The sequence below is a fragment of the Triturus cristatus genome, chromosome 2_1 (genome assembly GCF_964204655.1).
Source record: "Triturus cristatus chromosome 2_1, aTriCri1.1, whole genome shotgun sequence".
Taxonomy (NCBI): domain Eukaryota; kingdom Metazoa; phylum Chordata; class Amphibia; order Caudata; family Salamandridae; genus Triturus; species Triturus cristatus.
The window spans coordinates 362,966,227-362,991,453 of NC_140581.1; the positions used below are offsets into that span (position 1 = coordinate 362,966,227).

At 43.9% G+C, this 25,227-nt stretch overlaps 1 protein-coding gene across 1 annotated transcript in view; it reads right to left on the minus strand.

Moving 5' to 3' along the window:
* Nucleotides 1-25,227, minus strand: part of DHX29 (DExH-box helicase 29) — a 1,004,292-nt gene that overhangs the window by 636,308 nt on the left and 342,757 nt on the right. The gene's annotated exons all lie outside the window — the stretch shown is intronic.

Sequence of the window (25,227 nt, forward strand, 5' to 3'; positions counted from 1 at the left end):
ATTTAGCGAGTCTAAAGTGCATGATTAATACTGACCTCTAGAGACCCTAAGTCTAAATGCAAATTTCAAAAAGCTAATCACTGCACATAATGTTAGAGGATCGCTAGCCCTTTGTAAAAAGGTCAGTGCCTCCATGGCTCGAGTATATCTTGCCTTTTTCAAGATATCTTTTATAAATCTACGTCTAGGGGTGGTATAAAGGGGACATAAAAGTACAAAATGAAGGGTGTCCTGCGGAGATTTGTTGTTGCAGCCGCAGGCACCCTTCTGCTCAATTGATTTACTAAAACCTGCTGGTTCAGCTAATAAATATGGTAAAAGATTGAGCCTAAAACGAGTCATTAAAAATCTCTCTTGAGCGTTAAAAAGAACACAAAGGTACGGTTCCATCCCAGCGGTGGTTTCAAGCCTTCTGTATATGCTCACAGTGGGTTTACTTCCTTCTAGAGTACTCCTGGCTAATGCTTTTGATTCCAAAAAAATTCTCTTTAATTTAAACTTATCCTGAGCATTAATCAGTGAAGGATTTAAAAACAATTCTTGGTGACCCAGACTTTCTAGAGTAGTCTTTACGTAATGGATCCATGGGATTTTCAAGTGTTTGTCTCTGCCCAAACAGTCTTGTATGATCATCCTGCTTAATGCAGCATCAGGGTTTGACCAAATTCTGATCCAAGCTAGAATTGGTCGAAGGTTGATCAAGTCCTCTAGATAGGGTCTTCCAAGTTCTTTATGGACAATGAAGGCTGATGTGCTGTTGGGGACTTTCAGTATTGACCGAAATATCTTATTTTCTTCAATTTGCAAGCCATCCATATTTGCGAATCCCCATACTTCTGAGCCGTACGTGGTTTTTGGGCGACACATTGAATCATACAAATTCATGGTTTGTTCTGGGGCCCAGCGGCCGACTTTTCTCCCATAACCAGAAATTGCGCCAAAGGTAATTAAGTTTAATGTACTCGATAGAGACATACTGACCTCAGTCCTATGTCAAAACTATAGTGCATATTATTCCAATGCACAGAGCCTATCAGGGATATAGGAACTACACTACAACTCCCAATAAAGGCATTTGATTATAGCTGAAAGAAAGCTGTGGTGGTTCCTTTATAGTGTGCAGAGATTGCTTACTGAAGCAGGGCAATAAAAATGTTTTGAATGTCGCTCAATCCTGGGGAGATGCAGATAATATGTTTTAAGGTTTCATTCCGATAGATACAGAGTCTACAGTTAGGGGAACTAGATGTGGACTTCTAGGAGCCTTCAAATTCTTTCAACTGAATATACAGCAGACAGAATCTCAAAAATTGTTGTTTTTACTGATGCCTCTAAATTAGAATCAATGTATTTCTAGCTGGACTAAAACTATGATCTGTATATATGTAACATGTTTTTTTTTTTTACACAAACTTTGAGTTTTTAGTTGTACATACAAACAATTGTACCTCCGCCAGTACATGCGTATACTTATGCGGCACACCTTCGTAAACACTACAATTTTCATCGTGGCGCATAGTTGCCAGTCTTCCATTACAGTGCACATGGTTATTTAACATCCTCATTCTGCGTTATATGTACCCTCTTTCGGTGTGTACCACATTCTACAATTTGAGCTCACAGTTTGTATTTTTACTAAACACTATTCAACCACCCTGGATCTCTCCCGCCACCCCCCTCCCGCAGTTAGCTAACTGGGAGACACCATTGGTAGCCGCTCAGACAGTCAGAGTAGCACACTTACAAATTCACAATTGACTGTAAAAGAAAACCAGAATAGACAGCCCACCACAGAATACCATATCATATCCCAGAGAATCATAGAAACGGTATCCGTATCCCTTACACAGTTACCCACCCTATCAGGAAGGTCTGCCCAGTAGCATACTTCGCTAGTATTATTGACCAAGGACCGCGCCTTAAACCTTGCAGTTATCTGACCTCCACTACCTGCGTTGGCCCTTCCCAGCTTTTAAACGCTTTAGACAGCATATCCCATGCCATTGCTATCGGCATTTTCCTCTGCCACCGGTGCTCCACCCTACGTATCGCAGCACTTTCGGCTAGGCTTCACTTAATTACTTCTTCCTTCCAAGACTCCAGTCTTAGTGGCCTTTCTGCCTTCCACCAACTGGTGATGCGTCTCTTTGCTAGTATTAACACTAGATTAGCAAAACACGCCTGCACCTTATATCCCTTTGGTTGAGGGTATAACCCTAATAGACCGCTATTTGCTGTGTTCCAGGTGTACCCGCCTACTACATCCGTCAATGCTTGCGCTATCTGCGCCCAGTAGTGTGCCAATGCCGGACATGCAAAATATATGTACAAACCCTGCATCTGCCTCTACACATTTCGGGCAGTTCGATGGCGAAGTAGGGAACATCTTGTGGAGTCTGTGCGGCGTTAGATATGCCCTCTGTATGATAAGATATACAATAAATTTAAATTGCGCATTTCGTAATGCTGTCTTCGGGTATGCAAGAATTGTTGTCCATTCTTTATCCGTCAGACATGTTACCATGTCTGCCTCCCATTTAGCCCGCAAAGCCCCCAGTGGAGAAACCAGCGTCCCCCTTATGCCTGTGTAAAGCCATTTCCTTAAGTGCCTGCTGTTACCCATTAAATGTAACATATGAACAAATTTATTTGTAGGTGGCTCTCGTCCATCTGGGGCCCACATCCGTGTCACGCAATGCAATATACCTGCATGTAAGAGGAATAGAGGGTCCGGCAGGCCATTGGTATTTTCAAAGTCGATATGTGACATCAGAATGCCCTCTTGAAACATAGTCCCCACTGTTGTTATCCCTCCATCCTCCCAATCTGTCAGTTGTCCCTGTGTGACGACACCTGTTGGTATAGGTAGTCCCACGAAAGGGGTATTCGGTGCATAGGACATGCATGGCTGTGTGTACTTTAGAGCATATTTCCAGTATTTCAGTGCTATTTGCAATAGTGGAGAATCCGCAGTATTGATTGAATGCGTGCTATACAACTTCACATGTAATTTACCCTGCGACAGCATTCTGGGAGTGTAGCCTATTTCCTGAAAACTACAGCCTGCCAGCCAGTATGAGAGCCATTGTAGCTGACACGCCATGCAGTAGGCCCTGAAATCTGGGGCTCCCACTCCTCCAGCTGCAGTCAGTAACTGTAACTTCTTTAGTGCCACCCTACATTGGCCCGCGCCCCACACTAATTCTATCAGAAGTGAATCTAGTACCTGGAACATTTTCATGGGGATGAATATCGGGATCGTTGTAAAATAGTACAGCACCCTAGGCAGGATTACCATCTTTGCGATGGCTAGGCGTCCTGAAGCAGACAGCGGAAACGTAATCCAGAATGCTATTTGTGAACACAATGCGGTTAGTGCTCACTGCACATTACCGTCCACTGTGTCTTACTGCATTCTATATATGTGCACTCCTAAACACTTAAACATAGTTGGAGCTATCTGTATTGTGTTATTACCAAATTCTATCATGCTCGGAGTCTCAAGCTGTTTGAAGGAAAAGGCCACGGATTTATCAAACTTTATGTTGAACCCCGATACTTTACCAAACTCCAAAAGAGTGCTGCGGTTGCGGAGAGCCCACTGTGTAAATCAGGTGTACAATATTATATCGTCGGCATACAGCGACGCAGCGTGTGTCGTCGGACCACAAGGTATGCCCCAACTCTGGGCTGACTTATGCAGCTTATGTGCAAGTGGTTCTAACGCTAGTATAAAAAGCATTGGGGACAGCGGGCAGCCTTGTCTTGTGCCCCTATAAATCTTGTACACACTGGAGATATGCATGCCGGACCGAACGCGAGCTGTCGGGGCGGCTTATAATAGCCTGATCCAGTTCAGATATTCAACGGGTATATCATACTGACCCAATGCCTCCAGCATGTATTCCCAACTCAGCGTATCAAACGCCTGACTCAGGACCAGGGAGAAGCAGCTCGCTGCTGGGAAATGCTCCAAAAGGGCCCACATTATTTGATATAGCCGCCTCACATTGTGCGCTGTGCTTCTACGTGGCACAAACTCGCATTGGTCTACGTGTACCAACTTGTTGAGGTAGGGCAATAATAGTGACGCTAAAATCTTGCTTAATATTTTGTACTCAGTATTCAGGAGCGATAAGGGTCGGTACGCTGTAATGTCAGCAGCATCTCGTCCAGGCTTAGGCAGCAACACTACTAGTGCTTGATTTGTCTTCGGGGGAAGCGCACCTTCCTCAAATGACGCTGCAAACACCGTACTTAATTGAGGTGCTAACTCTTTGGCGTATGCCTAGTACAATTCTGTGGGAAGGCCATCTAGACGGGGGGTTTTATTCCGTGGCAGGTCATGGATAGCCACCAGAATTTCCTCTGTTGTAATTGGTAACATTAGTTTGTCCTTGTCTGTTTCGTCCAGCTTTGGTAGATTCACTCCTGGAGGAATCCCCTGATTTCCTGCAAATATGAGCGCCCCGGAGCACAGTCCAAATGACTGTAATACTTTTGGAACGCCTCATTTATCGCTAACTGGGTGTCAGCCACATCCCCGTGTGGGGAGCATATTTTGGTTATTGGGGTCGTTTGGGGCTGGTCCCGTATGATAAGTGCTAGCAAAGTGCTGGTTTTATCCGCCTCCACATGCATTTTCTGTACATACGCTTTATAATCTATTACTCTTAGACTCTCCAGCAGGTCGGCATATTCTATCCGTGCCTTCTGTAGTTGATCCGCCTTGTCTGGGAAGTCAGACGCTGCCTTTTCTAGTGGTCCCAGCTGTCATTCCACTGCAGGTAGTTTGCGCACTATCTCCTGTCTAGCTCCTACTGCTGCCGCTATGGAGGCTCCTCTTACCACCACCTTGAACGCTTCCCATTCTATTAGTGGGGTGGAGGCAGAACCAGCGTTCCGGGAGAAGTAATCTGCAACAGTTGTTGTCATTTGTGCTCTGAAAGCCCCGTCTTCAAGCTATTGGGGACTGAATCTCCACGTCGGCACCGGTGTAGGGATAAAGCCTTGTAACATTAAACTTTATATAGATCTCTTAAATTAAAGGGTATCCGAGGATCTTCCATGATGGCTCTTTTATGGGTAAAAATTGTTGCATATTCAAGAGATCCTTCAGAGAGCGCAATTATGTTCTTTGATAACTAATTGATTTGCTGAAGAGAAAAAGCCAAGTTGGTCATATTGTTCTGTGTCAGTTCTCGATAATTCAAGCCTCTCAATGAGGTGGGTTTTGCAAAGACAGAGTCACAAAAATAGTTGATTTTCTGAGCCAGATGACCTGCCTCAATTGATGGTAAACTTAATTCACGTCTGATCATTTCATGATGAGTGGATCTTCTTAAGTTGAATAAAAGACCTGCATTCTGGATGAAAAACAATTTTAATTTATTTACCTTCTTATCATTTAATAGCATAGCATCAACCTATAAGTCAGAAGTGCAACAAGTTTTGCCCTAAAGACCGTTGTGATGGGCCTCATTGCACGCTCTTGGTATGTTAAATGCAAAAAAATGTAATGCTTTGTTATCATGACAGACTTTGTTTTTAACATATTTAGATGTTGAGCAGAAGTTAGATTCTTATCAAGATGAAAGCCCAGGTAAGCATCCGATTATATTGAATCCACAATGTTGTCTCCCAATTTCCATGTGAATTTCTTTAGGTTCTTCCCAGAGAATATAATTTTTCTTAATTGATGTTCGCAGAAAGCCCATTGCTCTAATTATAGTAGTTGAGAGCAACAAGTTGATGCTGTAGTCCAATTGAAGTCTGATCAGATCACGAGGTCATCATCATATGCTAAGTAGCTAACTAAGCGGTAGCCTAATTTTGGTGGATGGAGTTTAGATTTGTGAATGGAATTGTCTAGATCTGATATATACAGGGAAAACAGAATAGGAGCTACAATGCAGCCTTGTTTGAGCCCATTCTCAATAAAGGATGTGGGGGAAAGTGCAGCCGGTTCATCCAGCTTGACTTGCCTCCATGCATGTTACCCATTCTGTTAAATGTGACAGTAAATATTTTGCAAAAAGTTTGCCTTCCACATCCAGAAGGGCTATCAAGAGTACGTTTGCAGGGTCTTTTCGGCTTACCTTTTAATGAAGTGGTTGTAATAATGACCCTTGCTATGATTCTGGTACTTCTCCTGACAGCTAGACAAAATCAAACACTGGATTTAATATACTGCTCCACAACTTTGGATCCTGTTTCATTATGGCAATTTGGATCCCATAGGAGCCTGATGCATGAGAATTCTTGCTTTTTGTTAGTAGTGAAGATGTTAATTCCACTGATGTCGTCATTCCTTTATTGACATAACGATGTGCTTAAAAAGTTCTAGTATTCTAGCTTGTATAAATGGTGTCCCATTTGTCAGATGGTGTGTCATAGTCGGTTGCCAGCCTGTATGATAGTAAGCCAGGCCCCACTAAATGTCAAAACTGTTTTGTGTCCTTTTGCTCAATTCTGTTTTGTAATATAGCCCGTATTCTATCAGCCTCCTCTGTTTTTATCCTCCTTACTGTTTTCCTATATGCCGCCTTTATTTGCTTTACACTATTGGATTCAAGAATTGTTAAATGTTGCATGAATTTCCGGTGCCTCTTTATAGTTAGTATTTCCCTTGAAGATTTATGGATTTGTCCTCTTAAGTTGAGTGCTCGTTACGATATTTTGGGACACATGAGATATAATATTTTTTATAATATTGTTCCATATTTCTTTCCACGTGCTATGCTTCCCATCAAGTTAACTGAACTATTCCAGCATGTCTTTTAACATGGGGTTAGTGCCAAATGCTGCAAGATTGACTGATAATTTAAAGTTACAGACTATCTTTTTGTTATTTATGGCTGTTAACTTAGCTGGTATAGAATCGAACATTTGAAAACTCGAAAACGCATATCTTAATGTGAGCCTGGGGATTATAGGGACTTTCCTCCCTAGAGAAAATGTCATAGTTTTCACACATATGTAAATAAGAAAGATGAATCAAAGTAAAATCTATGATGGGACCTGAGTTTGTCAAGAAGAATGCAAGTTGATCCTTAGAGAAGTGACTGTTAAGACAATGAAGGCCAGATTCAGTTAAAAACTTTCTAAGAAATTCAAATTTTTGACAATTGCCTCTCACTTTATTGGAAAATATAGGCGGTGGAATTAAAATGGCTGCATCTGGTCCTTTTTTGGAGGTACTCGGTTCTGAAAATACTCTGAGGAGGTCTTCAGTGAAGTCGCTTGTGACAATACAAGGATGGTCCCTATAATATTCTATTAAATGTTACAGCTCATCCAAGATGCTGATAAAGGTTGCTAAATCAATCCTAGAAGATGGTAACTAAATATTTATATATATAATATATAGCCAATCATTCCTAAAAATTACTCACCTTAACAACCAATATTTGATTAGAGGAAGATGGAATTTCTTTACATCTTAGTTTACATTAGTTGCTGATTAACGTAATTAATCCTCCTGATGGGCCACCAAATCTATCTTTTTGGTCTTTTTCTTAAAGGTAGCAAAGTTGGATATACTAAAACTATCATCTTACCAGGACTCTTGTAAGCATACCACATGGATCTTATTTAGAAAGCAGTTCTTTGAGTATTTCAGATGACGAGAAATACTAGCAATGTTCCAGCAACAAATCTGTATGGATTGTTGATAGTCGTCTTTTGGGAAGGAACCACTTTTAGATTGGATGTTTTGTTAAGTACATTATTTTCAAGTTGGAACTATTATTCCAAATCATCTCATCCAACTGTCCAAACATAGGTGTAGATCTAAGTTTAACCATTTGAGCTAACAGGATGCCCCATTCCCCTAATTCTTCTTTCCTAGCCCATATCTTACGCATAATCTCCTCTATGGCTCAAGTTGTTCGGTGAACTCAGTATTACTGTTATTTTCAGTAGGAAAGCAAACTGACATAAGGTCTGCTGGGATCACAGACCTAAGTTCTGGAAAGGAAGTTATTATTTTTAGAAAATTCTTCTGATTCAAAACGTCTTGAGACTGGCTTTGTGTCTGAAATGATTGCGGAAACCGGTTCTTTTAGCATGGGGTTAGTGCAGGGCTGTGTTTGTAAATGATCCTACATCCTTAGGTTGCACAAAATTGAGGCACTGCGGTTTTCCGTCAAATCAGCCTTAATCCCCCTTTGAGTGCAAATTTTATTAAGCCAAGTCACAAATCCACCTGCCACTTGCTGCAGCAAGTCCATCACTGGTTGGGCCAAGCACTTGACTTGCTCTGAACCCTTGATTAGCTTTGTATTCTGGATGTTCGCTACATTTTGATGTTCCTTACAGGAAATTTTTGTTTATGTTGTTCAGTGAATTCAACCGATATTTGTTGTGTGATTTCCATCTGAAACAAATCTCTGTGTTAGCTCAAACTTGTTCAGGCTCTTCCAAAGATGTTTGGACCTGTATTGATAGTTCTCCTGTATTGCCTTTATCCTGCTTTGAATACAGTACCGAGATGATTGTTTGCTTGGCTGCGGTTAAAGTGTTTCCTGCTACTACTAGACTGTAAATTAATGCTTTGCCAGGATCAGTACTAAGATTATCCTTGCTGTGAGGCATAACGGCCATGCTTAAATAATCACTGGTCAGCCTTTGTGAAGGAGATGGAAGACTCAGTATTGACACTTGTTATGTTCCTAAAATACAGAAAGGATTTATGCGCCTCCAATTGACTGCTGACAGTATCAGTGCACACCTCTTTAGCCTTTACATTATCCAATTTAAATAAAATCTTTTCAGTTTTTTTCAGCTGTCATTTGTTTAGATAAGTCTCAAAGGGTGCTTTTAGATCATTTAGGTTAATGCTTTGTGCCTCTTCAACAATTGCTGCAATCTCCTCCATCACGGTTTTTACAGCTTACTTCATCTTGTGCTACGGTTGAGCTTGATGTTAGTATCAAATTATTCAAGGTACTCTCACAAATTTGTATAGGTATAGTTAAATTATGCACCATGAGGTCAAGATAGGTTAGGTTCATTTAATTGCTTGTTGTTGATTCTGATTTCAAGCTGCAGCATATCTTTGTTGGGAAGAGTTGTAGTAGGCTGATTAAGCTGCCAATCCTCGTCAAGTTAGAAGTACTCTCCATTAATGTTGGGAGTTTTGTGTCCACCCTAATTAAGGTTTTATTGAGGGAGTTCCACTAGATTAATTTTCTTGGATTGATTTTAATAGTATAACATGCTCAGTAGTAAGGGCTGACTGAGATTCCAAGGCCTCTGCCATTTTTGTAAGAGTGGTTGTAATTGCTCCCATAGCAGAGAGAACAGGATATACTAGAGGGATTTCTAAATCCTTTTCCAACAAGTAAACGTGGCTGACCAAGTCAGAGACTGTTGCTCTGGCCTTTGTCAATAGAGAGGATTGAAAGTTGGTTTGGTTTGTCATAATTCCATTCAGTTCCACCACCAGGTCTGAATTGTCGAGCAAACTTGATAGCTCAGTTGCACGTTTGTAACAAAATGTAAGTTTTGGGTGGCAACTAGTTTGATTTGTTCAGAGACTTGCCTCTGGCTCACTGTAGGGACTGATGCATCCATGTGATAGGAACTCCTCAAACTCGTCTCTCTGATAAATGTAATCACTTTCAGAACTTGTAAATTCTGGTAAGTCAAGGACTCTATGAACCTCAGCTTGGGTAATCAGTGGCCCTTGAGGATTAAATCGGGAACTTGAAGCGGTATCAGTACAAGAGTGTGTTCTTGAAATTTGGGGTTTCCCTGCTCTTCCAGTTGGCTCAATCTATAATGTGTTTCCATTATTAGGGGAATGCTTAAAGTTATAAGTGGTTGATGTTGTTGAGAGCCAAGAGCAAATAGATTTCTGCTTTAATCGTACCAAACTGTCATGCAGTCCTTGTGACCCCGACAGTAATTGGTCATCTATTATAGTGTAATCCTTCTGTTGGCAGAGTTCAACAGTTTTTCTACTAAAAACACTTTACTGTCATATGAAGACTGAGGGCGGTGTGTAATTACACCCTGTGATGCCCATTACTGAAGGCCTGTAAGTCCGGCTGTGGAGCCGGTCTATGATCTGTGGTCGCCGTTATCAATATCAGTGTTATTAGTGTTGTAATACCGTCCCTTCAGGACATAGAGTCTTCAGTATTCTGGGACCCCCAACGATTTTTATTTTATTTTAAAGAGTTGTATATAGCACGATCGGGTATCAGAGCGCTTTACACGAGCACCAGTTGCGTTACTTGAGGCCACATTCATTTTTGTTAGGCATAGGGAGATTAAGTGATTTGCCCGGAATCATAGGATATTGAGTGTCCTTGCCGAGACTCGAACCCGGATCCCCTTCTTCGAGGTCGACTGCCCTAGCCGTTAGGCCAACACCTCTCCCCACAACAGCGTTGGACCTTGGGCTAAGTTAGAATTGAGAATTTCCACAACGTTTGCTGGTGTGTTTTCAATGAGTTTCTTATCTCTGGATACCACAGAAATCTAGATAAATAGGGTACAAGGAGCTCCAGAAGTTGCCAATATCTATAATTAAAAGCGCAATGTTTCCCTAAAAGTTAAGATGGGTTTTCCCGCAATCTATTGTTGGATTCAAGCTCGGTGCATCCAAATGTCCAAGTATCGAATGAAATCAGTTGAGTTAGGTTATACAGGTCCAGAACCAGGACCATGCCCATGATAGTTGTAAATAGACATGTTGTGGTGAGAGTGGTGAGCGCGGTGAGCGCTCCTCTCAAACCATAGCCTTGACTACTGGCTACACCAGAGCCAGCTACACCAGTGCCGTCTTCTTGCGTACATCATGCTGGTTCTGTATTTTCAGAGACTGTAGTGGCAGTAGTGGCTATTACAACAGCTTTACACTCAGCCCCCAGCTGAAAGCGGCCCAATCTGGCCCGCCATGCCATCCGCTGCCACAACAGCAGCAACTGCACCCATCTGCCTCCATTCCCCTACCCCGAGCAGGCAAACCCCCACACTGTCAACAACCAAGCACTCGCCCCAGTTCTCCAAAGCCAATGGTGCTGGCATTAGGCAATGGGAGCATCATGACACAGGATAGGAGATGTCTGGCAGGGGACGAGAAGACATCAGAACTTTCCCCAAGATGCAATGCGGAGCTGGGGGGGCATGGTGGGACCTATCGGACCCGGCGGGAACTGAGCTGGGAACCAGACAGCACCAATCAGACTCCAGACCCAGCTAACAGTACCGTGAGGTACGAGAACTCCTGGCAGCCACACTCTAGAGTCGCAGCGGCAGAGAAAATGTTGGCGTAAACCTTCTACCACAAGCAGGACAAGAGCTGGGCAGAAAGGAGTACCTGAAGGAGTAGTTTTGCTACTTGGAGAATTTTCTGGAGTCACATACTGTGTATGATTCTGGTAGACAGTGGCTGGGAGTAGAATATTTAAATAAAAATGTTTTATTGGTTTACAATAGGAACAAAACAAAAAAAAAAAGAACAATACAAAATACATATGCAACATATGCTGTATGTCATCTTCATATCTTGGGGGGAACAAATTTACTGATAAAACAAAAAGAAAAATAAGAATAAAATAATGAAGACCCATAGAATGGAATCAGCATTACGATCTTGCGCAAACACGGCGAGAGCACAGACCCTGTAGAAGTAGAAGTTAAAAGTATAAAGAAACCAGAAGAAGGCGTACAGTCCGTTCAGAGCAAAAAAGCAAATCGATAGTTATTGTGAAGAGGTACATGAGATCCTGCGAATAGTTGAGACACCCCCCCCGCAGGAGGTAGGAGTCCATCAGCCCACCCTTATTGGCGGAGCATCGTCATCTGGAACTCCAAGGAATCACTGTCTGAGCCAGGGGTCGCAGATCACCAAGGACTCTGCCTGGTACGCAGGCTAGTGATACCCAGAAAAAAAGTAAACTCCTGCCAGGGTGTATACCCAATTAGTCGAGGGCTCCAGTGAGGTGCAGTGCTAAAGAGTGATGTGAGGTTAAAAATGAATACTTGATCAAAAATGTGTTTAATTTGCATCAACCAAGTTTCATGTCTAAAAGAACCTATAGTCTGATATTGATTTTGCAGGCTAATTCTTGGTTCGTGTAAAAAGTGTGGTCGACATGTTTCAGCCGGAGCGGTCACTTGACCCGGCTTTCATCAGGACCGAAAAATTGAAAACAGCTACTGCCAAACTAATAATAAAGTGAAAAGGCTAAACCCATGCAAACCAATTGTGAATGTGGGGTACGATTGTGGCACTTGCCACCCTACCAGAAAAAGCTTGTACTTGAGCGTAAGTACAATATCTTCATTCCTGAAAGAAGAATAAACACATAAACCTCATGCACATCAGAACAAAACTACTGTTTGCCAGGCGGCAGAGCTAAATCAGCAATGCCTTCATTAACAAAAACTCATAACGATGTTTGAAAATACAGTTGTATGTGAAAAAATGGAGAAACTCACCCAGCTTTATGTGGGAGTAAAGCCTCACCTCACCCGGCTGACTGCTCGGAGAAGGAGGCACCGCTCTGTTTAAATGTGGAGAAAAAAGCCAGACAGTTGCCAAGTGATATCTATCTGCTTGAGGCTCAACACACATATTTTAAACACATCAAAAAACCAACAGTAATTGAAAAGTCCAAAACCTCATGACTCCCAAGATGTATTATGTATTCCTTTAGATGATGTCTATTTACAAATTCTTATCAGTAATGTATTAAAAACCAGTAACAAATAAAATCATGAATAATAGTTATAGGTATGAATGGGGGATGCTGTAAGTAGGTGAAGGCTAGCATAGTGGCTGCATGTGTCCACTTTGCTCCACCAACTAAGTTTGGGATGAGAGTGGTATCCAAAAAGTATACGAGAACAAACAGCCTCCTACCTTACCTGTCCGTCGATACCTCTGACTGACACACAAGCTGTCTGGGAGGTATCGGCAGGACGGGGAGGCTGCTATTTAAAGCGCTCGCGTGTGACGTGCTTATTGGTAATTAAAGTCAGCTGTGTAGTTTCATTGGCAACAGCGGGCATATGGACACAAGAACGCATGCGTCTGGATAGGACGCCTGCGAAGTGGCCAACGCGCATGTGTCAGTGCTGAACACTATAACGTAGTGTCATGTCGAGAGCGATCTAGATTACTTAAGAGTAATAATGGAAATGTATTTCGCCATGTTATGAGACCGCGACTTTGTAAATGCCCGGAGCATAGTAATCCTGCCTCCTTGAGTGAGATCCTCGTGTGTTTCTGTTGCGCACGCGTCAGTGAGTGAAGGTATCTACCCACGCGTGCGCGAAACGTTGCAAAAAGTGCAATGAGAATCAAGGCATGGAGACAGGTACCGGGACAAGGAGCAGGATGTAGATGTCAACCTATACTGATGTTACATTGAAAAACGTGTATATGCTCCCTGCATGGTACGTCATCATGTCAATGTAGACAAGGTTACTAAAACAAATATCGAATAGAGGATAAAGCAGCCTTATCGATATAAAACCCACTAGTCAAAACTGTTTGAAGGGGTATTCACTTGGACCCTCTCATGCCAGTTAGATACAGAACTGACATCCAGATTATCTTATCGGGGGTCAAAGTGGTGGTGATACCCAATATGGTGGTTCAGTACCCAGACAATATGCTAATTGGTTATGTTCTCCCTATGTTTAGATACAGATCAAACATCCAGGTAATCATATCGGGGGTCAAGGTGGTGGGGACACCCAATATGGTAGTTCAGTACCCAGCCAGTGTACTGATTGGTTATGTTCTCCCTTAGGTGTGCTCCATCTGAGTTACTAAGGACCAAACCAAGCACAGGATCACAAGCCCGATCAATTAACATATAAAGGTGTCTTGTTGGGAAGAAAGCGACACCTGAACCATGAAGTTCCCATTAGGGGTTGGATGACTTATCCCCCAAAAAGAGCAATTACCAGTGTGCATTCAGATGATTTACAATAAGGCAGTTAGGCTGACTTAGGTGTAGACGGAAGCCCACGGTATGTTATCGTTCAGTCCTTTGGTGTCAGTCTTAAGCTTAAAAATCCATTTCTGTTCTTTGGCAAATAGGAATTGAGACACGTCCGTTATATGTTGAGGAATAAACGGGCGTTCTAGTACAAGCCACCTGAGGTCCTCAGCCTTGTGTTTTTTGGCTAGGAAATGTTCAGTCATACAGGGGGATTGTCTCATACAGCGGATGGTACTTTTGTGTTCACTTATGCGAAGCTTAACTTTGCGTGTGGTGTACCCTATATAGTGTAGGGTACATGGGCACGTGATTCTGTAAATTACGCATTCTGAATTACAGTTCGTATGGTTGCGTAATATCCAGGGACGTTCTGTGCCTATGTCCACTGATGTGGTCTTGATGGTCTGAGGGCAGACACTACACGTACCACACGGAAAGTGGCCTCGAACTGGTGGTAGTGACCATAAAGTGTTGGTCTCACAAGTAGGATGTGACAGCGGTCTTGTATGGACTAGACTGTCGCGCAAGCTTGGGCCCCTCTTAAAAGCAAATAAGGGAGGCGAAATTTTACCGGCCGCTATGTTAAGTATTGGCCAATGTTTACGTACTGTTTTCTGTATTTGATTAGATACAGTACAGAAAGTGGTGACAAATGTAAGTCTCTCGTTGGTGGTCCTAGACCCGTCGGTGTCCAGTAGGGCATCACGGTTGTTGTTTGATGCCCGTTTCCAGGCTTGTCGTACTAGACGTTTGGGGTATTGCCGCGATTGTAATTGTGTAGCTAGTACTTCAGCATGTTTATCAAACAACTGTCTGGTGGAACAGTTTCTGCGAATCCGCAGAAACTGGCCAACTGGAAGATTCTCCCGAAGTGCCTTAGGATGATGGCTATTAAAGGACAACAAAGAATTTTTGGACATGGGTTTCTTGTACAGTTCCGAGCTCAATGAGTTGTTGTGAACAAAGATAGAGATATCGAGGAAGGCCAACCGGTATTTGCTGTATTCAATGGTGAAGCGCAAATACGCATTCTGTTGGTTCAGCCAAGAGTGAAAGGCATGAATCTCGTCGCCTGTGCCCCGCCATACCACCAAAATGTCGTCTATGTATCTCTTCCACAGCACCAGGTGATGACGATATGGGTTGCTGTGGTTGAGTACATAATTCTGTTCGAATAAATGGACATAGAGGTTGGCGAGGCTAGGCGCGAAAACACTGCCCATCGAAGTTCCAGATGTCTGGAGAAAGATGTGATCTTCAAACTTGAAGTAGTTCTCCATCATGGCCAGTCTGGCACACTCCATGATAAAAGGTACAGGGGTAATGCTGTCCAAAGAACGTGCTTCCAAGAGTCCTCTGATCGCATCGAGGGTCTCTAACTGCGGAATGCACGTGTACAGTGACTCTACGTCCAGGCTAACCAAGAGATCGGTATCAGAGTTGAATTCAACCTCAGGTAAAATGCGTAGGACATCAGCCGTGTCTTTGAGATATGTTGGCATCAATTAGCATATTGTCTGGGTACTGAACCACCATATTGGGTATCACCACCACTTTGACCCCCGATAAGATAATCTGGATGTCAGTTCTGTATCTAACTGGCATGAGAGGGTCCAAGTGAATACCCCTTCAAACAGTTTTGACTAGTGGGTTTTATATCGATAAGGCTGCTTTATCCTCTATTCGATATTTGTTTTAGTAACCTTGTCTACATTGACATGATGACGTACCATGCAGGGAGCATATACACGTTTTTCAATGTAACATCAGTATAGGTTGACATCTACATCCTGCTCCTTGTCCCGGTACCTGTCTCCATGCCTTGATTCTCATTGCACTTTTTGCAACGTTTCGCGCACGCGTGGGTAGATACCTTCACTCACTGACGCGTGCGCAACAGAAACACACGAGGATCTCACTCAAGGAGGCAGGATTACTATGCTCCGGGCATTTACAAAGTCGCGGTCTCATAACATGGCGAAATACATTTCCATTATTACTCTTAAGTAATCTAGATCGCTCTCGACATGACACTACGTTATAGTGTTCAGCACTGACACATGCGCGTTGGCCACTTCGCAGGCGTCCTATCCAGACGCATGCGTTCTTGTGTCCATATGCCCGCTGTTGCCAATGAAACTACACAGCTGACTTTAATTACCAATAAGCACGTCACACGCGAGCGCTTTAAATAGCAGCCTCCCCGTCCTGCCGATACCTCCCAGACAGCTTGTGTGTCAGTCAGAGGTATCGACGGACAGGTAAGGTAGGAGGCTGTTTGTTCTCGTATACTTTTTGGATACCACTCTCATCCCAAACTTAGTTGGTGGAGCAAAGTGGACACATGCAGCCACTATGCTAGCCTTCACCTACTTACAGCATCCCCCATTCATACCTATAACTATTATTCATGATTTTATTTGTTACTGGTTTTTAATACATTACTGATAAGAATTTGTAAATAGACATCATCTAAAGGAATACATAATACATCTTGGGAGTCATGAGGTTTTGGACTTTTCAATTACTGTTGGTTTTTTGATGTGTTTAAAATATGTGTGTTGAGCCTCAAGCAGATAGATATCACTTGGCAATCTGTCTGGCTTTTTTCTCCACATTTAAACAGAGCGGTGCCTCCTTCTCCGAGCAGTCAGCCGGGTGAGGTGAGGCTTTACTCCCACATAAAGCTGGGTGAGTTTCTCCATTTTTTCACATACAACTGTATTTTCAAACATCGTTATGAGTTTTTGTTAATGAAGGCATTGCTGATTTAGCTCTGCCGCCTGGCAAACAGTAGTTTTGTTCTGATGTGCATGAGGTTTATGTGTTTATTCTTCTTTCAGGAATGAAGATATTGTACTTACGCTCAAGTACGAGCTTTTTCTGGTAGGGTGGCAAGTGCCACAATCGTACCCCACATTCACAATTGGTTTGCATGGGTTTAGCCTTTTCACTTTATTATTAGTTTTGCAGTAGCTGTTTTCAATTTTTCGGTCCTGATGAAAGCCGGGTCAAGTGACCGCTCCGGCTGAAACATGTCGACCACACTTTTTACACGAACCAAGAATTAGCCTGCAAAATCAATATCAGACTATAGGTTCTTTTAGACATGAAACTTGGTTGATGCAAATTAAACACATTTTTGATCAAGTATTCATTTTTAACCTCACATCACTCTTTAGCACTGCACCTCACTGGAGCCCTCGACTAATTGGGTATACACCCTGGCAGGAGTTTACTTTTTTTCTGGGTATCACTAGCCTGCGTACCAGGCAGAGTCCTTGGTGATCTGCGACCCCTGGCTCAGACAGTGATTCCTTGGAGTTCCAGATGACGATGCTCCGCCAATAAGGGTGGGCTGATGGACTCCTACCTCCTGCGGGGGGGTGTCTCAACTATTCGCAGGATCTCATGTACCTCTTCACAATAACTATCGATTTGCTTTTTTGCTCTGAACGGACTGTACGCCTTCTTCTGGTTTCTTTGTGTCTATTTGGGATTGGAGGTGTTTCAGTCCTTAAACCAAGTCCCCTTTGTCGTTGACCCTCTTAAAAATTTGTTGTTTGAAGTTAAAAGTATTACATGAAATGATTTGGTGGGCAGTCTATCCTCAACTAGATCATATCACTAGCCGCACACTGGCACACAATATTAGAACCATATGCAGTAGGGAGGACACCCTTCTATTCATGACTCATACATGGGTCTCCATGTAGTAGTGCCACAAGGCAATATTCACGACAGTATCAACACACCCACTCCATCGTAAGGCAATTTCTGGGTGAGGACCCATCTCCTAGCCTTTCCTCCCACACTCCCATGTACCCATTCATGTAAGCACTCAATGCTCAAAGCATGAAATTCAGGGAGGGCTATCATGGTTCTTTTCCTCGATCTTCCCAGCATATTCATCCCAGCAGGTAACTTCCCCCTCAATGTTTCCCTGAGAACGCATTCGTGTGAGAAAGTCTGATTCAGCATGAGCCCATTTCAACAGCGTCCCTAGCCACCCGTTTATGTCTGGCGCCATTGGCTCCTTTCAGTGCATGGCAATGTCACGCTTAAACAAGATACATGTCAGGTCTATAAATGTATGCATGTATTTGTCCCCTTTCACTCTGGTACGAATCCCTAATACGCAAGATTCAAGAGTAGATTGTTGCTCATGGGTTGGGAGTGGAATATTACTCTGCCATCTAGTGGTCGGGTCCAGAACTGTCTCTTTGTAGTCTGTTTTTTGTTTTATAGCTCGTGGGTGTCATTGTGGGCCATTTAGTGCCATGTTCCTCGTTACTTGACGTCAGATGCACGCCCCAGAAGCCCCTCCACGTGGTCGCCATCTTCAGATTCTTTTTTCCCTTTTGAATGCCCTTATGGGGCTTTTGTACATCCTCTACCTTATTCCTCTATTGCAATTCACCTGGGGAGGTGGGAGAGTCACATGTGAATCCAGAAAATGCATTAAGCTGCAAAACTACTCCCACAGGGAAGTTACTATTTTGCTATGCAACATAAATCTTTTCTGGATACTCGTGCTGTGCATAGATTTTGTAGTGGTATTCTCTTCCGTTGGGAGGCTGAGTCTAAACAAATGCACATATGCCAACAGGTGTTTTACTATTTGTTGGCCCCCTTACACTTCTCTGTTAATTTGGATATCCACACAGTAATTTCTTGTGAAAGTGTGCATAGAAGCCTTGTGAGATGTATGACGGAACAACGCATTTCGTTGCAATACATGCCGTTACAATGCGTGCGTTACAATGCGAATGCCATTACCCCCTATAAGCTTTACCAAACATTTTTTTACAACGATTATGCTTTTACCATGCATGCCTTTACAACGAATTTCGTTGTAAAAGCATGAATGATGTTAAAGACATATGCGTGGTAAAGGTTTTCCCTGACCCAGCCCTGAGCCCAAAAACTGGTCTCCAGCGAGACCCCTCCTCCCGCTCCACCTGGCCACCAGCCCCTTTTAAAAAACACCTGGCCCCTTCCCTCAGCCCTAAAACCGGAACCCGGTCGTGATCTCCTCTAGCCCCCTGTAGGAGGATGGCTTAGTATATGGTGCACACTTATTTAAGTGGAGCACCTTGCACTAATCCACACAACCCTTATGGTGATTTGAGTGGCCTTAGGAAACCTTAGAAAGCTCTCTAAGTGGTAGCTGTGGAGAGCAGGATTGTGAAGCAGCTTGTTTTACCAGTACTAATCATGTAGTGTAGGTTAAGTGAAAAAGAACCACACAGTGCAGCTATAAAAATATGTATTTATTATAAACTCTCACTAACACATTGCAATATCTCCTCCCCAGAGATATAATCACAATAAACACAATACTTCAGTAATAGAACACATAAGTAGCACAAATACACAGTGGTCTCCAGGGCAACACTCAACCATATACTAATAAAGTGGAATGCGACCCATGACCGAAGTCGGGACTGGACCCAGAAGACTTAGAAGAGCTGAGAACCCAAGGAACCACCCAAGGTAAGTACCCAGGAACCCACAGGAGTCCGTGTACAGAGTGGAAACACGATCGCGTGCTCAATACAAGTCAATAGGGAAGTTGTGGTTGCAGTACTGAAGAAGAAGGACCCCTCCCAGAGGACCCTGAAGAAACCCTGTGGAAGTTGTTAGGTTGGAGAGTCACCCCACCCACGGATACCCTGAGAACCAGGATACCTACACCAGGGAAGCCAAGTGCGTAGGTGCAAAGTGATGTTGGAAACCGCTGTAGACCACAATAGAGGACTTCAGTAAAGATGCTGCTGGCAAAGAAGGTGAAAGAGTCCGGTAGAACCCAGGGAGGATTCAGGCAGAGAGGTACCTGCAAGCAGAGGGGACAGTCTAATGCGACTCAGGAGTGACCGGGGGCATGGAAGACTAATGTCCACCGATGTTGGAAGAAGCAGTAGGGTTGACGGTGACCTTGGCGCTGTAGCTGTGTGGACCAGGCGACGCTGTTGAAGCCCAGGAGCCATTCACGAGCTGTCCCACATCGGATGTCAAGAGGCAGGGTGTTGGTGTCTGGCGGGAGCATCAACAAGCCGTGGCAGCGGCAACAAACGTGGCAGACGAAAAAGGTACAGTGTCGGGACCAGCAAAGTCCAGTGGACTCACCGCGAGCAGGTAAGTCAGAGTAGGCCCCGAGCAAACAGGGGAGCCAACTGAAGCCAGAGTAGACCCTCAAGAGGACACACAGGCCAGAGGCACAGGAGTCGCAGGACTTTGAGCACTTCACCAATGATGTAGGCCCACAGAGCAGGGGATGCGGTGAGGACGAAGATCTTAGTAGCAAGAGATGCTGGAGGCTGGGGCTTCTTGGAGCCCGAAGATCTCTGGAGAAGAGTCACAAGCCTTGGCAACAGCAAGTCGATGCAGTGCAGAGGGGTAGTGTTCCTGCGGTTCCAACAAGGGATACTGGCTTCAAACTTGCTGTGAACACAGTGCAGGCCTTGAGGGAGTTGAAGAAACACTACCTGTGTTGCTGAAGCTTTCGGAGTCCGTGGGAGCTCGGGAACAGCAGACCGGTCAGCTTTGTTGCGTTGCCTGCAGATGCAGGGGAGTGACTCCTTCACTCCAAGGGAGATTCCTTTGGGTGTCTTGGATGCCCACAGGCCTGGAGAAGAACCTGTATGGAGCACAGGCACGGACGACGCAGAAAACTGGCAGGACGACGAGACCAGGAGCAGCAGGAGTCTTCCAGATGCAGTCTCAGTTCCCAAAGCGAAGGCCAACAAAATCGAAAGTGCCCAGACTGTTGAGGATGAAGTGGTTTCAGATCTAATCTTGTCCAACAACGAATCTGAAGAGCCACCCACAGGTAAGCCCTTAAGTACAGTAAGGTAAGGGTTGGGACGATTCAGGGGCTGGACAGTGGGGAGGATACGCCCATGTCCTTTGTCCAGTCTCGTGCCAGAGTGGGAGCCAACGGCTCCCTGAACTGGTTCCAACTGGAGTATGCAAGGAGGGCACCACATGTGCCCTTCACAGCACCCTAGTTGCGCTGACAAGCGCCCCAAACCGGGCCCAATACACCAAGTCCAGTCTTAGAGGTGATCACACCTCCCTGTGACAGGAAACCTATTGTCCTACCTTCCCATGTTTGAGCTTGGCTCAACAGCAGGAGGGCAGAATCGTGTCTGTGGTCGGCAGCAGCCATAGCTTGTTGTCATACTCTGGAAAACTGGTACCAGGAGCATGGACGGCTTACCGGAGGAGCCACAGCGTGCACTGAATCATACCTTTAACACCGTTTACGGTGTTGGGATATGATTCCAACATGTATGATATCAAGCTATCCTGGCTGAAGAGGGGTGAAACCCCGAAACCGGTCCTAGGATGCTTGTTTACGGTCCAGGGAGGACCTGGCTTGGCAGTTCGGGCTGGACTGTTCCCATGAGGCACAGGGTCAAGACTGATTTGCATATAGCCAGGTCTAAAACTGGGGTGGCATGGTGAGCAAAAGAATGATGGATTTAACCCAGATCTCTTGACTGGGGGTGAATGTTTTGATTTGCGAAGGACAACCTTGTCCGGATGAACAGCCAGGAAAGGAGGTTTCGAAGAAAGAGCCTGAAGCTCACTCACCCTGCGAGCAGGGGTGATGGCAACCAAAAAGGCAGTTTTGGGTGTCAAAAGTCTGAGAGGACATTTATGTAGCGGCACGAAAGGAGTGCACTTAAGGTAAGTAAGAACAAGGTTCAAGTCCAACTGGGGCATTACTAAAGGAATAGGAGGAAACAGGTGAGTAATGCCCTTAAGGATGGGATTAACAATAGGGGACTTGAAAAGAGAAGGTTGATCTGGAAGGCGAAGAAAGGCCGAAATGGCCGAAAGATAGCCTTGGAGAGTGCCCAGAGCACAGCCCTGTTGTGCAAAAGAAAGATTAATGATGAAAACCTCTCAAAGAGGGGCAGAAAGGGGATCCACAGCCTTTGCTGCACACCATGCCACAAATTTTTTCCATCTACAGGCGTATACCGTTTTGGTGGAGGGACGCCTGGCTGCCAAGATAACGTCACAGACTTCGGGAGGACGGTCGAAAGCTGTCAGCTGTCACAGCTCAAACTCCACGCAAGGAGGTGGATGCTGGACAGGTTCGGGTGGAGGACCGTCCCCTTCTGACAGAAGATCCTCCCGATGGAGCAGTCTGATCGGAGGATCGATGGCCATGGTCAAGAGCTCGGGATACCAGACTCTTCGTACCCAGTCCGGAGCCACAAGAATGACTTGGGCCCGGTCGCGCTTGATCTTCTTCAGCACTCTGGGCAGAAGTGGTATAGGAGGAAAGGGGTAAAGAAGACCACAACTCCACTTGACTGTTAGACCTGGCACCTTGGCGTGGGTCTCCCTTCCATTTTTTGCTGTTGCCTCATGTTTTGCTTATGTTAGATGCTTTGGGCACTGTGGCACTGCTATCCAGTGCCACAGTGCAAGTGCTCCCTATGATAAATTGATGTATGGATTAGTGATTCCATGATTGACTGATTTGGTTTACTTGTCAGACCCTAGTACAGTGCGCCAGGAGTGCCCAGGGCTGGTAATCCAAATGCTGCTAGTGGGCTTGCAGCACTGGTTGTGCCACCCACAGAAGCAGCCTGTAAAAGTGTGTCTAAGGCTTGCCATTGCAGAGCCTGTGTGCCGCCTGGTACTGCCATGCTGACTGGGCAAGTGCACCCACTTGCCAGTCCCTAAACCTTCCCTTTTCTTCATATCAGACACCCCTATGGTAGGCCCAAGGGCAGGGTGCATTGTAAGTATAAGGTAGTGTGTGTGGCATGTCCTAATAGTGAATTACAGCCATTTTCGTTTTTTCACTATTTCAAGGCTACCTGTTCCCGTAGGCCAGAATGGGCAGTTTAATTATTACAGCTTATAATCCTAACTGACTCAGGGAACTAGGTAGCAATTCGAGTTTAGTATGCCTGAACTCAGAATGATAAAATGCATCTTTTTAGTGAAGTTGGTTTTAACATTCTGTGTTTGAAAATACCACTTTTAGAAAGTAGGGACCCGATGCATGACTGTTCTTGCGTGTAAGGAACCGACACATCACCTTCCCTGCAACACTTTCATTGTATAGCATTACACATCTTAAGGTACACTGAACTCAAAGTGTCGCATTTTAACATCTGAAGAGAACTAAGCTAATTCTACCATTTTAAGTACTGTATTGTGGATTTTTGTCGTTTGTGGTCTTGTGATAAGTCTATATAAAGAATACTTATTTTTTATATAAAACTTGTGTGGTGTCCATTTGTAGTGTTGTCACTTGGTTACTGTATGTGTTCACAAATGCTTTACACACTGCCTCTGAGATAAGCCTGTCTGCTCGTGCCAAGCTACCAAGGGGGTGAGCAGGGGTTATTTTAGGAATCTACCCCCTTACTCTGACTAGATGCAAGGGTCCCTATTTGTCAAATGTACCTACCTCTGCCAACTAGAGACCCCCAAATCTAACAGCGACGAAAAGTGTTGCCTAGCGAGTGCCTCCTTGGAAATTCTAACGTGCAGAACTGCTGACATTGCGCGTTCTCTTCGGTGGTGAAAAGATCTAAGCAAGGCACTCCCCGCTGCTGCAAGAGACCTTGCACCACCTCCGAGTGAAGACGTCATCCGTGATCCATCATGCACTTCTTCCTTGATATCCCATATATATATTGTTAGTGCAAACTATCACAATAAGTTCCATCCACAAAATATTTTCCATTCCTTCCTTCTGAAAAAAAATAGGCTGGATTTTAAACCCCGACCCTCTAGCTTTAAAAAGCTATTAGCCAATGTCTCAGTTGGGCTGTTAAACTCCAGATCTGCTGTGAAACATTTGGTAAATAATCGAAGAACATTCTTAGAACTCAGAATACTTTATATTACATTTATTTATTTATTTTTATTTGAAAGGTTTTATATAGCACAAACATGACCCGTCAGGGCACCAGAGTGCTGTACAAAAAAGTATGCAAGATAAACATGAGAAGGTATAAATATTAAACATGTAGGTAATCAGGCAAGCAGAATGCAAAAAAAGAACAACCCACGTCATAAAATGTATAAAGTAGCACAAATTGCATAGTTGAATATTGAAATAAGTGCTGTAAACAAGGAATAAACGTTTGTTCGAGCGGCTTCAGGTCTAAGGTTGCAGGTAGCTATTCAGGAGCAACCCTTTGATATGGTGGTCAGAGCATTGTTCATTGCTTATGGATGATTTCGGACCCGCTACATATAATTGTGAGAAACAGGGTGAGCAATAGAGAAAGGTTGGGAGTGATCTTTCATGAAAGCCATCTGCTGAGCTCTTTTGCTAACTCACAATTTAATGAAGCAGAAGCTCATACTTTCTGGAAATTTAACAACATGAATCTATGAATTGCTTTGTTTTATTGGCCACACAATCTAACGTATGCTTTCTTCAATTGCACGATTTATGAATCTATCTTTTCAAACTGTACAAGCTATTTCTCATTGACTCTGATATTTGGCAGAATATTGTTTGACCAATATGCATCACTTAGCCTATCACAGGGGTAAAGAGCCTCTTCCACAGTTCGCAACATAAGCTTAACCTCATATTTAGCTTTGCACAACGTAAAATAGCAGAAAGGCCAATCCCTATTGGGCGGTTTGACCACTTTTTCATGTATTTTGGTATCACGGAAGAAGTTGGGAAACATTTGAGAACCTAATAAAATTCAGGCTCACTTATAAAGGAAAACTGAGCCCAAGCAATTCGCTGAACAGACTCCAGCCTTGCTGAATGACTGCTGAGCATTTTAACTAGCTTAACTCTGTTATTACTTCAGCTTCTACAGCATTGCTCAATTCAAATCCGTTAATGTAAAACATAAATTCCAAAACCGACGGTGTTTCCAGCATCTCCGAATTCAAATTATTGGAATCGAAGGACTCCGTCAACAACCCTTAATACAGTGGAAGACATTCAGTGTAAGAAATGTACTCAGACGCTGAGAAACATCTGGTAAGAGCTTGTCTTACTGAGTAGTGGCTGAAACGTGCTTATAACACATTGCGCTCAACTGCTGTTTCAGTCATATTGGAAGTCTAGGCAGTGCAGCACTAAGTGTCACGTGACTGCTCTGATTAGGAGGAGCGCGTCACAGAAGTAGAATCTGAATCCAAAAGGAGTGGCTGTGCAGATGTGCACAAAGCACTATAATCTCCTGTATGTGAGAACATATGCAGCTGAGGTCTTTCTCCACAAGTAATCCATCTGTCAGGGCACCCTTAC